Source organism: Borostomias antarcticus (assembly GCF_949987555.1).
Source record: "Borostomias antarcticus genome assembly, chromosome: 31".
In the NCBI taxonomy this organism is placed as follows: domain Eukaryota; kingdom Metazoa; phylum Chordata; class Actinopteri; order Stomiiformes; family Stomiidae; genus Borostomias; species Borostomias antarcticus.
The window spans coordinates 513,111-529,527 of record NC_140264.1 but is presented as its reverse complement, the minus strand read 5'-3'; positions in this window follow the sequence as shown (position 1 = coordinate 529,527).

Here is a 16,417-nt window from a genome sequence, read left to right as displayed (position 1 = left end):
TGTAAAACATTTTGATGCGTTGTAAGCTCGATTTTGATAATTCAACAATGGTCAATGAGTTTGTGAATTACAGTCTGAAGATCCAGTGTAGCAAGTTTGGTGTTAATTGATTGAAAAATGTTGGATGAGATATGTTTATTAATTTTTACAGGTTTTGTTTGCTTTTCTTCATAATTGAACATTAACTTCAGCAGCTGTGTACTCAGTCAGTTGCCAATCAATCGATTTAGTCATTGTAATCCTCGGCGGGGGTTGGGTAGGGTTGCCAACAGCGATGTCTCCGATTCGTGGAGCTTGTGTTGGATTATGGGTAACATAGTTGTCTCTGTATGAAGTGTTGGTTTCAGAGGACAGAATTAAACATATTTTAAAAAATTCTATTTTTGAGATAAAATTCTAAAAAAAAATCATACTACATCTTGGATATGTGGCTAATGTTGTCACTTTTTATGAGGACGATCAGCCATTGATTTGGCGAGAATAAATAGGAACTATATACAGAACTGTTAACAGTAAAACTTTTTGATGTGCTGTGGGCTCAATTTTTCATATTTCAAAAATCTGTGAGGATCGTTTGGTAAGGACAGTCTGAAGATACAGTAGATCAATTTTGGTGTCAATTGAACTAAAAATGTGGGAGGAGATAGGTTTGATAGGTTTTACAGTTTATGAAGAAATCAGAGTGATGGACTTCAAAATTCCTGCAAGGTCAAAGCGTATGAAAGTTTTGTCTCACTTGGGCCTACATTCACGTGGTGGTTTTACAGTGATAGCACCTATGGCTGATTTGTTATGATTTTTTTAAGTTTTAAACTTTAGACTGTTGCTGTAGCGCCACCTTCAGGTTTATTGACCTACAATGCAGGTTGAGGACTTTGGGTATACTACTGGAGCTATGTGCAAATCTTGGTGATTTTTTGTCCACGGGAAGTTAGACTTCAGTGGAAGATGGAGAATAATAATAATAATCAAAATGTGACAGCGGCTGGTGATTTGGTCCGCAACTCGGCAAACCCCGAAATGCGCTAGGGGGCAAAATACATAAAAAAACGTTTTTTTTCGTTTTTTGTTTTTTTGTGTATTACCAAAGTTGAAGTTGTGAAGTACCTACTTACTATAACAGACAACAGTTTTAGGTTCACGAAATACGTTTAATTAGTCTGCAAACTAAGCTCGTTTTTAGCTGATTTCGAGCCGGGCTTGGGGGCGGGCAGATCGATTAGCATGATTTGGTTTCATTGGCTATTGCTTCCGGCTATTGCTTCCGGGTTCTCCGCCCCCACCTTTCCCAAACAACACGCCGGCATTCAGTCCCAAGTTTACCATGGATGCTACAGCTTTTGCTAAAGAGAAGACGGGGATGGCATCCAGGACATGGAAAGAGTTTGAAGAGCAGCTAAAACTCCAGCAGAGCAGGACTCGTTCGTACACGGAGTTTATTCTTGATGACCTGTGATGCAGAGATGACTGTATCAACAAAGCATGCTGCTACCGAGCGACGAACGACGTACCAGATTCACACCACCGCCAAGCATTCTGCTTTGCTTTGGGGTAAGCTGATCTTTATACTATCTGTGCTGTTTACATTACATTAACGTTAGTCGTTTAGCAGAAGCTCCTTTCTAAACAAGTGACTAAGTCTAGCTAGCATAAGGCACTAGCACTAACTAACAAAGGCTAGCTAGCTAACGTTAGCCAACATGCTAGTTAGCTGAGCTAGCCCTTTGTTCCTAAACTAGCCAGCTACCTAGCACAGGGACATGGCTATAGCTAGTGAGCTGTCCCTTTGTTCCTAAACTAGCCAGCAAGGCAGCTAATATCTAGCTAGGTAGCTGAGAGAAACAGAATGAGAGAGCATGAGAGGTATGGTAGTCTGACACCTTTGTTTTTTGTTTTGGTTACAGGATGAGCAAAAAGGTGAGGATTTGCAGCTCTCCCTGGGCCCCTCCATACCAGCCTGCAAGAAGATCACTGCACTACAGCTCTGATTTTGCACAACAGGTGAGAATACGTTCATCCTATCATGCATTATCTAGTCTATTTAATCCACACATTCTGGTACTATTTTATCTATATGGAGTGCCAGTACTGTGGGCAATAGTTTAATGTACTTTCTTCCTTCTATTCTATTGCAGTTTTGATACTGAGAGACCTGGCATGGTTGTGGCCAGAGAACACCGTGATGCACCGGCCCCCGAGAGAAGGTCTTCTTGTGCAAGCCCCACCCGGACTGGACATGGCCAGACAGATGTATCTCTTTGACAAGATCAGAGAGTTCTGTTCTGATGAGGGACGAGACGTCACATGTCCCCTGCCAAACTCCACAGCAGCTCAGAACAAGACTGTCCGCTTGTAGATTCACTGCAGATCATCAGGACGGACTGCACTGCAGGAGAAAGGCCACAGCCTTTCCTGTTTTCCTGTTTGTATACTGAAGCGTTGCTTGTTCTCTTGCACAGACTTGCCCACACGTGCACAGACTGCATTGTTAGAATATTGAATACTGAGTTGAGTACTGTTGTTATTACCTTGAGTATTGAGCTGGGGACTGTTATTACTTTGTTGTACACTTGATCACAATGAACACTATGCACCTTGTCTATAAAACAGACAACTGACTGTACACTTTAACACTTAGACAGTTGCCTTTTTTTGTACACTTAACTACTTATGCTTGTACTTTATATTATGTATGTGACAATAAAGAACGTTAAATTTGAACTTCATCTTATATTGTTCTTAACTGCATTCACAACACAAGATTAATACTGACTCAGAGTGTGGGGTCAATAGTGAGAGAGCACCTCACTTGGCAGCCACTCTCAGGTAATACCCCAAGTTGACAGCCACTCTGACAGATAATGACAGATTGTCCAGTGGGGGAGTGGCTGGGGGTGCGGTTACCAGGCTATTGTTCACGCCCATTACCTGGCAGTCAGAGGTGTGGAAAAGTTGGAGAACTTTGGAGGGAGATTTCTCAGCTAAGTTGATTTGGCAGTACTAGCATTCAAATAAGCATATCTTCTTCAAATATGTTCAGAATTCAATGTATGAGACCTCATTTGAAAGCTTACAATCTGCACTTTCATAATCTGTAAAAAACTGAAAAATGAAAAAGCCTAGTTGAGGACCAAATTACCAGCGGCGGTCACAAATTCCTGCAAGGTCAGAGTGTATGAAAGTTTTGTCTCACTTGGGCCTACATTCACGTGGTGGTTTTACAGTGATGGCACCTATGGCTGATTTGTTATGATTTTTTAAAGTTTTAAACTTTAGACTTTTGCTGTAGCGCCACCTTCAGCTTTATTGACCTACAATGCAGGTTGAGGACTTTGGGTTTAGTACTGGAGCTATGTGCACATTTTTGTGATTTTTTGTCCACAGGAAGTTAGACTTCAGTGGAAGATGGAGAATAATAATAATAAGTAAAACATTTTAATGCATTGTAAGCTCAATTTTGATAATTCAATAATCTGGTCAATGAGTTTGTGAATGACAGTTTGAAGATCCAGTGTAGCAACTTTAGTATTAATTGATTGAAAAATGTGGGTTACAGGTTTTGTTAGCTTTTTTTTCTTCATAATTGAACATTAACTTCAGCAGCTGTGTACTCAGTCAGTTGCCAATCAATCAATTTAGTCATTGTAATCCTCGGCGGGGGTTGGGTAGGGTTGCCAACAGCGATGTCTCAGATTCGTGGAGCTTGCGTTGGATTGTGGGTAATGTAGTTTTCTCTGTATGAAGTGTTGGTTTCAGAGGACAGAATTAAACATATTTTTAAAAATTCAATTTTTGAGATAAAATTCTGAAAAAAATCATACTACATCTTGGATATGTGGCCAATGTTGTCACTCTTTATGAGGATGATCAGACATTGATTTGGCGAGAATTAATAGGAACTATACAGAACTGTTAACAGTAAAACTTTTTGAAGTGCTGTGGGCTCTATTTTTCATATTTAAAAAATCTGTGAGGATCGTTTGGTAAGGACAGTCTGAAGATACAGTAGATCGATTTTGGTGTCAATTGAACAAAAAATGTAGGAGGAGATAGGTTTGATAGGTTTTACAGTTTATGAAGAAATCAGAGTGATGGACTTCAAAATTCCTGCAAGGTCAAAGTGTATGAAGGTTTTGTCTCACTTGGGACTACATTCACGTGGTGGTTTTACAGTGATAGCACCTATGGCTGATTTGTTATGATTTTTTTAAGTTTTAAACTTTAGACTGTTGCTGTAGCGCCACCTTCAGGTTTATTGACCTACAATGCAGGTTGAGGACTTTGGATATAGTACTGGAGCTATGTGCAAATTTTGGTGATTTTTTGTCCATGGGAAGTTAGACTTCAGTGGAAGGAGAATAATAATAAATATACCTGCAAGCAGGAATGTGGGGGCCAAGCATTTTAACTGCAAGCAGACAAGGAATCAGCTAGACTGACGTGGTGACATGTTTGACAAGGGTCAAGGATGGGCCCGAGATTTTCTGAAGTCAGACATATGATTGAACGGGATTCGATCTCTGTACCTGCTGCTTGCAAGGCCGACATGCTAACCACTGTGCTACGCCGGATGTTGCGAAGGTAAATCACCCTAGTCCCCAAGGCATGTTAGCCTTTGCTTACCCTATTAGCTGAATCCCAATCTGAGTCTGAGTCCTGAGCACTTAATTAATGTCAGCTGGAAGGGTCGCTTCCTCTCGGTTGAGTGAGAGGGGGGGGGGTGTCGTCGTTTAAATTGGCACACAGCGAAAAGTATACATAGCATAGCTCAACTATTTACTTCTTCAGAATCCAGACAATCATGCGAACATTTCCATGTATAATATGTCGTTCGGTCTTCAGAAGTGTAGGAGAGGTGACGACACACACAACATTGATTCAGTCATTTTCTTAATCAAGTTAGATCGTGGCTTTAAGCATTTTGGGTTTTTATAGTGTCAACCTGTGGCCAATTCGCTTAATAGTGGCCATTAGACATGCCCTGGTATCAGCAGCAACTTGATATGATCATTTCAAAAGCATTGATGTAAACACAGACACATATTTGCTTATTGCAGTGCTCCCTCATGGTCAACATGATGTAAAATGTTTTGTGCTACTATTCCTCAAAGTGGGGTCTCAAGTCTTTTCACAACCTGAGAGCAATTAATCCCTGAGATGGTCTGAAACTGAAATTAACTGTTTGTGGTGAAATAACAATAGGGTATTTTTCACAGCAGCCATCTTTAGTAAGCAAAGTAATGTTCATCATGTGACTGAAACCAGATTGATTATTAATTACACCTGTTAATCTGGCAAACGAAACACTGGAAGTTTAACAAGCCAATCAGAGGCAGCTTTTGACCTAGATATCTGCTTTTCAGCCAGAGTCACCTTCTTGTAATTAGCTTCAAGCTACTGAAAGGTAAGGCTGTGTGTGTTTGATGTGATTAGCTGGATATAACACTGTAGACAAATATTGACTTGCTATGCATATATGTTTGTGAGAGACCATATATTATACTTTAAATGTGCTGTATCATAATTAATTTTTGAATATTTCTATTGGATGGTAAAGATTAACCTCGAATTGTGTCAAATTATGCTCCTAGTTCCTAGCTAGCTTTAGCTACCTCATGGTAGCTAATGCTAGCTAAATGCAAGTGTGTGGGAAGCCATCCTTCATTAATTTAAAATAGTGTGTTAAAATACTTGTATGCAACAATTTCATTTGAGTCCTAAGTCCATGTTTGTGATGTCCAGACATTAATCTGTAACCATGATGCAGGCATGCCACCTTCCTTCATTAGCACACTTTGCATATATTATTTAAACCTTTGGTCAAAATAGGGCTTGGGAAAATGTAGTCCCAGACACGACCATCTTTTTTCTACACAGGTGTATCTATTTGTCTGATTGGCTCTACTGCATAGAATCCTATGCAATCAGAGAATAGATACACCTGTGTAGAAACAAGATGGTCGTGTCTGGGACTACATTTTCCCTAGCCCTATTGCTATATTTCCACTGAGTGCATTTGGAAGGGTGATCTTAAAGTCCAAGTCTGTTTTCAAGGTCACTGTGATCTCACAAAATGTGTTTTTGGCCTGATGAACACTATCTCAAGAAAGGTTGAATGGAATTTGTTCATATTTGGCCAAAATGTCCAGTTGGACTTAATTAGATGTATTGGATTAGGTTTTAGTATTCAAAGGTCAAGGTCACCGTGACATCACAAAAGGCACTTTTGAATGCTAACGCTAGCTAGCTAATGCTAATGCTAGCTAATGCTAACACTAGCTAGGTAACTCTAATTCTAACAATAATGCTAGCTTTAGTGAGCTAGCATTAGCATTAGAGTTAGCATTAGCATTAGGTAGCATTAGCGTTAGAGTTAGATTAGCAGTTAGTTAGGGATAGGGTTAGTTAGGTTAACTGCAACTTGCATTGTTGGACAGTGGCATTTAGCCGCTATGCGGTTTTTCTAGTTCTAATGTGTGTTCTGTCTGTGTTGTAGATGCCACGATCCAGCAAAAAGTCCCAGGCACAGAAAAGAAGGTGGGCTAACCTGAGGTCTTCAGACCACCAGGGGCCCACTGCCGAGGTTAGACTTCCTTGTGAAAAAAAAGCTGACTTTGACCATGACTCTAAGACCAACACGTTTTCAAAACAACTTTGTGAAACAGATTTGTCAACAGATTTGTCAACAAACTTGCCATCAAACTTGCCATCAAACTTGCCAACAAACTTGTCAACAAACTTGCCAAACTCTACCAAACTGTCAAACCTTCCAACAAACTTGTCAAACTTGTCAAACTTGTCAAACTTGTCAAACTCTCCAAACTTACCAATCTCTGCCAAACTACCAAACTCTCATGATTCTCCAACTAACTCACTGTCAAGTACTGTGGAAAAAGAACACACTGTTGTTACTGATGATTCATTCTCTTTAACTCAATCTGTTGATTTTCCAGAGAGGTCTGTGTTATTGGGATCTTTTCACCAAGGTCATCCACAGTTTCAAGATGTACGTAACAAGCAGTGTGGTGCAATCAGTCTGACTGCAATTTTGAAGTGCAAGATGAACAGTGTGCTGACTTGGGAGACTCAAGATTTGGATGATGTTCTTGTGAAAGGGACTGATCTGTATAAGTCAATGAGAGCTGAAGGTAAGATAAGCGACCATGTTCAAGAAAGGGGTTACATTGCTGTCTCTGAATTACCAAGGCAACACATATTATGGAATTCTGTTTTCTCAATTAACTTTGCTGATTCTTTCGCTGGATTTGTTCTAGTTGATGATTATGATGATGCGGTACGTGATGTTGCCATGCCATTTGATGTAGCATTACAACGGACACTGCTGAGTAATGACGCATGCCTCTTAACCATTTGTGCTAATACATGTGCTATTGTGAAAGCAGGATCATGGTTTGCGGTCATTGATTCACATGCTAATAGAAATGTTAATCAGAAACTACAGAAGGCAAGTTGTGTTGCTTATTTTAGCTCTGCTACATCTCTTTATAGCTACGTTTTGGACTTGGCACAGTCATTTGGGGTAAGAACACCACAGTTTGAGATAACTGGAGTTGAAGTGACCATAACTGATGCCAGTGCTGAGGTGCGTACAACATCTGGTCCATCTTCCAGTTACATGGTAAGCACACCGTCTACAACGATCAGCAACCCACTTTACAGCAATGTTGTCAAAGGTAAGCCTAAAGTGTACGGACAGCAGGCAGTTGGAAATACTTTCAGCGAGTCCACTACAATTGTAACAACTTCTGAAAACAGCAGAAAATCACATTGTACTCAGGCGGAAATGGAGAAAAACACTGAATCTAAAGCAAGCAGTAAAGTACTCTACAGTGACGTTTTAAAACGTAAGGCCAAGGTATGTGATGCTGACTTTGGTATTGGTGCTGCGAAACACAATTCAGATTTTTCTGAAGTATATACGATTGGCAGGGATGTAAACACAAAACACAGTACACCAAGGAAAACACAAAGCCGACACTATATTGAACCTAAAGCGTCTAATGATTTTCCTAGAAACCACAAGCCCCTTAATCGTTCTGAGCTTAAACCAGAGAAGCTTCACCAGAGTCGTTCATTCCATTATAACAAACAAGTGAGAGACGACAGTGATAAGGCAACAGAGTTTTCAAAAAGAAAGAGAGACAAACAAATCATAACAGAACCTATAGAAATAACCCATAACGGAAGTAAGGGATCAGATTCGGACAGTGTCATTATTAATGATATAAGAATTCATGAGCGACCTTTTAAACCATTAACAGGTCAGGATCAGGTGGCTCTGTGCACATGTTTAGAACTGCCTAATGCAAACATTGATGTTATTGCACCTGCAAATGTTTATAGCATCGGGTCTCCCTGTAAGATGAAGAGCATAAAGCCAGATGGAAACTGTTTCTACCGTAGTTTGTCCTTTAGCATATGCCAAAACGAAGAGAAGCATCTTAAAATTAGACGGGCTATCGTGCGACACCTTCGAGACAACAGTTCCAAATTTGAAACATATTTGAGAGATGAGTACACATCTGTGCAGGACTACATGACCAAATCAAGAATATATTACAGTGGCTCATGGGCAACCGAAATAGACATTTTTGCTGCAGCTGACTTATTAAAAACAACCATCATGACTTTTAATGATAGATGGAATGCACATATGCCTACTACAGATTTGCTCACAGAGAATTGTATTTATTTAAACCACACTGGCAATCATTATGAAGTTGTTACATGTGTTAAACAGGGAGATGCAGGAAATGCTTGTGCAGGAACATGTCATGATAAGGCTGATAACTTGAGGTCATTACGGAAAAGGAAGCTTAATGATGAACCAGACAATGTAAAAGCTAAGAGAGAACGCCAACGGTACCAGAATAAGAGCGATTACAGAGAAAAGAAACTTAAAGATCTTAAAGATAAATATCACAAAGACACAGATTTTCAAGAATGTAAGCGTGAATGTATTCGAAGTAAATACAAGACTGATCCAAAGTTCCAGAGATACATGCGTGAACGTATTCGAAGTAAATACAAGACTGATCCAAAGTTCCAGAGATACATGCGTGAACGTATTCGAAGTAAATACAAGACTGATCCAAAGTTCCAGAGATACATGCGTGAACGTATTCGAAGTAAATACAAGACTGATCCAAAGTTCCAGAGATACATGCGTGAACGTATTCGAAGTAAATACAAGACTGATCCAAAGTTCCAGAGAGACATGCGCGAACGTATGCGCGAACGTGTTAGAATTAAATACAAGACTGATCCAAAGTTCCAGAGGGACATGCGCGAACGTATGCGCGAACGTGTTAGAATTAAATACAAGACTGATCCAAAGTTCCAGAGGGACATGCGTGACTACAGCATGAAGAAGTACCATGAAAATAATGATGTTCGTCTAAATAAAATCCAAAGAAGTCGTGAGAATTATTTTAAGTCGCAAAAGAGACAGGAAGACATAGATTGTACTATTGCTAATTTTCGTCAAGAAGTCAGCCGTGGTCCAGAATATGTGTGCTCTGTCTGTCACCGTTTACTCTTCAGGAAACAGGTGGTTGAGTGTAAAAGACATTGCTATGAAATCAGAGGAGAGCAAATTGCTGCAGTTGCTAACAGATGTATAACATTGCAATATTTACATGTGTGTGATGCTGAATGCGAACATGAATGCTATTTCTCTACTAGTCCATCAAACAAATTATGGATTTGTTATACATGCCATCGAAAAATACTTTGTGGAAAACTACCAGAAGAAAGTGTTACCAATAACATGCATTTGGAAGAAATCCCCGCCAAACTTAAATGTCTTAACTCTTTGGAACAACATCTTATTGCACGTCATATTCCCTTCATGAAATTGTTGTGTTTGCCTCGAGGACGTCAGAATGCTTGCCACGGACCATGTGTGTCTGTTCCAATTAATACTACAGATGTAACAAATATTCTTCCAAGAAATGAATGTGATGATAAAATGATAAGAGTAAAACTTAAACGGAAATTGACTTTTAAAGGTCACTACGAGTATAAGTTTGTCCATACTGATCGAGTCAGAAATGCACTGAAGTATTTGATGAAAAACAATAAGTGGTATGACGATGTCTTGTTTAATGAAGATTGGGTAAACTCTCTGGATGGAATTGATCATGATGAGGAAAATATAAAACATGAAACACAGTGTCAAGAAACAATTGAAAAGAGTGATGATGAAAACAGCCGTGAAGATGAAGTAGAGGAAGATTTAACATATATTAAAGATCAGAATGGGCTTTTGTCAGATACGTCATTACAACCAGTTGATCTGGGTTCTGAGATAATTGATCAGAATTTTCAAGACATAGTCAATGTGGCACCTGGTGAAGGCAACAGTCCAGTTAGGTTGCTGTCAGATATAACCAATGAAGCAAAATCTTTCCCTGTTTTGTATCCAACTGGCGGACCTACCTTTCATGATAAGAGAGAGGTAAAAATAACTCTGGCACGATACCTGAATACACGCCTACTCAATGCAGATGGTCGTTTTGCACGAAACACAGACTTTATATTTTATGCACAATACATTTCAGAGGTGTATCAAGTTGTGTGTAGTGTTTCCATTGCATTACGCAAAGGTGGTGGCAATAGTTCTTTGAAAGAAATAACACCAGACATGTTGTTAAACTCCGAGTCTCTTCGTAAAATATTACACAATAATGAAGGATACAAGTTTTTACGAGGAATTCGTGGGACACCTCCATACTGGATGTCAGCACAGAAAGATTTGTTTGCCATGATACGACAACTGTCCATACCCACTTTCTTTGCATCTTTTAGCTCTGCTGACTTGAGATGGCCTGAAATGCTGAACACTATGGCAAGACTAGAAGGACAACCAATTGATGTGGATAACCTTGATTGGTCTGAAAAATGTGGACTTCTACGCCGTAATCCTGTCACGGCAGCAAGAATGTTTGATCACAGATGGCATTCTTTTTTGCATAATGTAATCATGTCTCAAGCTCAGCCCATAGGGAAGGTCAAGGATTACTTTTATCGGATTGAATTTCAACAGCGTGGATCTCCTCATGTACACTGTCTTTTTTGGATTGAAAACGCTCCTAAGATTGATAAAGAAGAGGATGCCGAAGTAACACATTTCATAGACACATACATTACTTGTGAGACTCCACCTCAAACTGACGCAGAGCTTTATGAGACTGTGAACAGCGTGCAAAAGCACAGTACAAGACATTCCAAAACATGCCGTAAGAAAAACACAGTCTGTCGATTTAATTTCCCACGACCACCATCGAGCCGTACTTTTATCACAAGAGGAGGCAACTCGGATGACTTGAATGGCAAAGACAAAACTAAAAATGCAAGTGCAATTATGAAGAAAGTCAAAAGTGCATTGAAGATCCCTGACATGAATTTTGATTCGACTGAGGCATTTTTTGAATCTCTTGGGATAGATCAAGGATTGTTTGAAAGAGCATATAATACATGTTCCAAAAAGAAAAGCGTTGTCCTTAAACGAAATCCAAAAGACATTTGGGTAAATCAGTATAACAGAGACTTACTGCATGCATGGCAAGGCAATATGGATATCCAATATGTGACGGATGCTTTTTCAGTAGTGGTTTATATACTGACATATATCACAAAAGCTGAACAAGAAATGGGATTGTTGTTGCAACGTGCACAGAATGAGGCCATGAATGGGAACCTTGATGCAAAAGGAGCATTTAAAAAGCTTGGAAGCATATACCTGCACAACAGAGAAGTTTCAGCTCAAGAAGCAGTGTATCGGTTAACACACATGCACTTGAAGGAATGCTCTCGTCAAGTACAGTTTATTCCCATTGGAGAAAACCCTGTAAGAATGAGTTTGCCTTTGCACCTACTCCAAGGTAAAGCTGAACATAAAAGGTCTCATGATGACAGCAGTTTGTGGATGACCAATGTGGTTGAGAGATATAAGAACAGACCCAAGACGGAGCAATTCGAAATTCTATGCCTTGCCAGTTTTTGTTCTGAATACAGAGTACTCTCAAGGTCACAGGTGTCACCAAAGAAAGAGTCTTCAGAATGTGTCATAAAACTAGACAACGACTGTGGTTTTATCCAAAAAAGGACTCGAACTGAACCTGCTGTTGTAAGGTATCCCAGATTTTCTCCAACAAGAAACCCAGAGCAGTACTTTCATTCCTTGCTACAACTGTTTTTGCCATATTATGATGACCATCAGCTCAAGCCAGCCCACTTTGATACATTTGAGCATTTCTATGAGAATGGCGCAGTGAAATGTGTCAATGATCTCCAAACAGTGAAGTCAATTGTTGATGTTAATAAATCTCTTTTTGAAAGAGAAAGTGACGAAATAGACAAAGCTAAAGAATTGCTTGAACAGGACATTGATTTAGAAGATGCCTGGGCTCAAATATGTCCTGAAACAGAAAGAGAACGTCTTCATTGTTTGGAACTGATGAAAGACAAAGTTATGCCTGATGAGGATGATCATGAGCAACTTATTCCAGACCTTACTGCAAATCCAGAAACCGCATGCACTCTTGAAACAAATCATGTGTCAATGCCCAGACAGGATGCACTGCATTTACTGCGCTCATTAAATGAAGAGCAGTCGGCAATATTCTATAGTGTCCGTAAGTGGTGTTTGCAGAAGCAGCTTGGACAAAATCCAGAACCATTTCGCCTATTTGTTACTGGTGGTGCTGGTACAGGGAAAAGCCATTTGATCAAAGCAATACATTATGAAGCCTCCCGACTGTTGTCTCCGCTTGCTGAAAACCCTGATGATGTCACTGTACTCTTAACAGCGTCTACAGGTGTGGCTGCATTTAACATTGGTGCTGCAACAATTCACAACACATTCTCCATTGGTGCTAATATCAGATTGCCATATCAACCACTAGGTGATGAGAAGGTTAATTCTTTACGGACTAAAATGAGCAGTTTGCACATTCTCATCATTGATGAAGTGTCCATGGTTGACCACCGCCTTCTGGCCTACATTCATGGTAGACTACGTCAGATCAAGCAGACTGGTGATTATTCCCCCTTTGGAAAAGTTTGCATTGTTGCTGTGGGCGATTTCTATCAGTTACCAGCTGTAAAAGGTACTCCTCTTTTTGCCGATAACAAAGGAGTCAATCTGTGGGAAAGCAACTTTGAAGTTGTTGAACTAACTAAAGTTGTTAGACAACAAGATGCAACATTTGCTGAGATGCTGAACCGACTGAGAGTTCGTAAAAAGAAAGAACCCCTAAGCGCCAATGATCTTCTGATGTTGAAACGGTGTGAAACTGGTGAAGAACCTGACCACATCCACATATTTGCTACTAATGCAGAAGTTGATGACTATAACCTTAAGAGGCTGCAAAAGACCTGCCCAGACGCAATCAGTATACATGCTCAAGATTTTATCAGAAATCCCAAAACTGGAAGAATGGAACAGATGGTTGGTTTTCACAGCAAAGTGTTTAATTCATGTTTATCAAATTGTGTTTCTTTGGGTATTGGAGCAAGAGTGATGTTGAAGAAAAACATTGATGTGTCTGATGGCCTTGTCAATGGAGCGTTTGGTAGAGTTGTGCACATCAGTAAAGGTCAACAACAGGATGATTTCCCTACAGCTATTCATGTGGAGTTTGATAACCCAAATGTTGGCAAGATTCAGAGATCGAAAACACAGAGGTTTTCTGAACATTTAACTCTAATCAAAGTGGAAGAGGATCAAGTCACATATGCTGGTGGAGTACGCCGTCAATTTCCACTGAGACTTGCATGGGCATGCACAGTACACAAGGTTCAAGGTCTTACTGTTGAAAAAGCTGTTGTATCACTCAAGAAGATCTTTACTGCAGGGCAAGCATACGTTGCTTTGAGTCGTGTGAAAACTCTCACTGGATTGATAATTGAAGACTTCAAAGAGTCAACCATATATTGCAATAACAAAATAGACTTGGCCCTGAAAAACTTGCCTCGGTTTTCATTTGAAAAGTCTGTTTTCTCTAATGTTAACCATACCTGCACACTAGCACTTCACAATGTACAAAGTCTAAAAGCCCACATTCAAGACATTCATGCCCATAAAACCCTAATGCAAGCTGATTGTATTTGCTTAACAGAGACATGGCTCAACGTAGACACTGAAGAAGTACCACAACTTCCAGGATTTTGCTTCAACCACAACCCAAGGGCAAACTGTTATGACGACACTCAGCCACTTTTTGCAGAATTGAAACATCAAGAAAGAGGTGGAGTTGGTTTGTATTATTCAGACAACATTGACATGAACACCGTGATTCCAGAAAGATCCAATTTGGAATGGTTGTATTTTGCAATACCTCATGTAAATTTGACTGCTGCTGTTTTGTACAGGCCTAGTTCTTATAAAATTGACATGTTTCGGCAACAACTCTTAAAGGTAATCTGTGAACTTGAGAAGCATCCAGGGAAGAAAATCATAATGGGAGACTTTAATGAAGATGTCTTTGGATCATGTACAATTTTACAGGTAATGGAACACCATGGATATACTCAACATGTACAAACAGCTACAACTGAAAAAGGTACTCTCATAGACCATGTGTACATTAAAGGCACAGACGATGTTATTGTTCAAGTTGTTCAGACATACTACAGTTTTCATGAAGCGATACTTATTTCATTTGTGTAATATTTTTTATAATCACCATTGAATATTAAAGTATACCTATTATATTCTGAGTGCCCTATATTGCACAATGTTATCTTGTCAATGTTATTGTTGCGCAGACTTACAGAATTATAGTTTTCATAGCACGGTACTTATATCACTTTGTTCATATCTCTCACAATTAAAGATATTCACCATTAAATAGTAAAGTATACCTACTGTGAATGTTCAAAGTTTGTTCTAACCTATTCCGTCCGCAAAGCAGGGGGGGGGGGGGGGGAGGAACATAAGACTGGACGGCTCCCCGTAGCAGGTTTAATTTAATTCATATTTCATTTAATAACACTACACTTCTGTTTATTTATTCTTTTTCATTTCTGTTGAATTTGCTGGTTTATCTAGTTTTTTTTTCGTTATACAAATGTTACTGTTGGCTGTGTGAAACGAACTACAACAAAACACATTGTGAGTATATAGTTTAAGTGTTTATTTTTCTAACATACACATGCTATATATGATATATTATAAGTTATATATTATAATATATACTATATATTATAAGTGATGTTATTCTTGTTAAACATGCATTATGTTGGTTTGCTTCACCTACTGTATGTTAAAGCATGTACACTTTTTGTAGAAGGACATGTCTCCTAATTACCTTACAGATTTGAAATGAACTATTACAAAGGTAGTCGACCCTGCTCCTGCTTCCCTGAATGTAGAGGAGACCTTACAATGCTGTGGGCGATGGAAAGCCGGCTACAACCCTGATATTGTGTTTGTCAGCCATAGCATCTCTGGACTGAGCAAGAAGCTGGTACTGGAGCCACTGCCAAAAACCCAAGAACATCCCAAGAGGCTGCCGCACCCAATACATCGCCGGCCTCGATGCTCCAAGCAGCAACAGCAAACTATATGAGCAATACCAACAGCTCTACGAATCTGATCCCTTTGCTGACAGCACCATCGAAGTAGGTGAGAGACTCATGACCTCCCTATCAGAACACCGCCAGCAGAAATGGCAAACCCTACTGGAGACAACTGAATGGCAAGAAACAGCAAAAAGGCATGGAACCTCATCTGAAAAATCAGCAATGACCCACAGTGTTCAATAAAAATGCAAAGGACTGTGTAAAGACATGCGAAACTGTCATATAACCAACCAGCTTCAAAGACACGAAAGAGAGAGAGAAATGCTGTGGAGTGTATTACCATTCGTCCCCCTACTCTGGTTCTTCATAGCTGGTAAGCTGCTGGTAAATAACTATAATATTCATCATAATATTTATAATGCACTTTCCAATGAGAGACAATCTCAAAATGCAAAAAAAAATAAAAGATTTCTTGTCTTCTCAGGTTCATCAGCCATCACCTCCCATAGGGACTATCAGCCAGGTTTGCCGAAGCCTATCCACACCAACACTACAGGTCTCATGGAAAGGCCTCTTTTGCAACAAAGGCAATTATACTATCTTGGGGTTGTGGAGGGCAGTTAATTTCTCAGTGGGCATTTATGTAGAAGTCCTCAGGTAGACCTATTATGGGGGTAATTGATAAGTTAAAGTAGAACTAGAAGCCGTGGCTGTTTCCAGGTGACAGTGAATTAGTTGATTAACAAATGCATTTATTTTAAATTATTCTGAGCTTACCTGTTGTGAAGAAGCATTCATTTTGTCTCATTATTTTTCTATACATGTCTGTAACAGGTTCTTGGCCCAACCACTCACATAGCTCATGTTC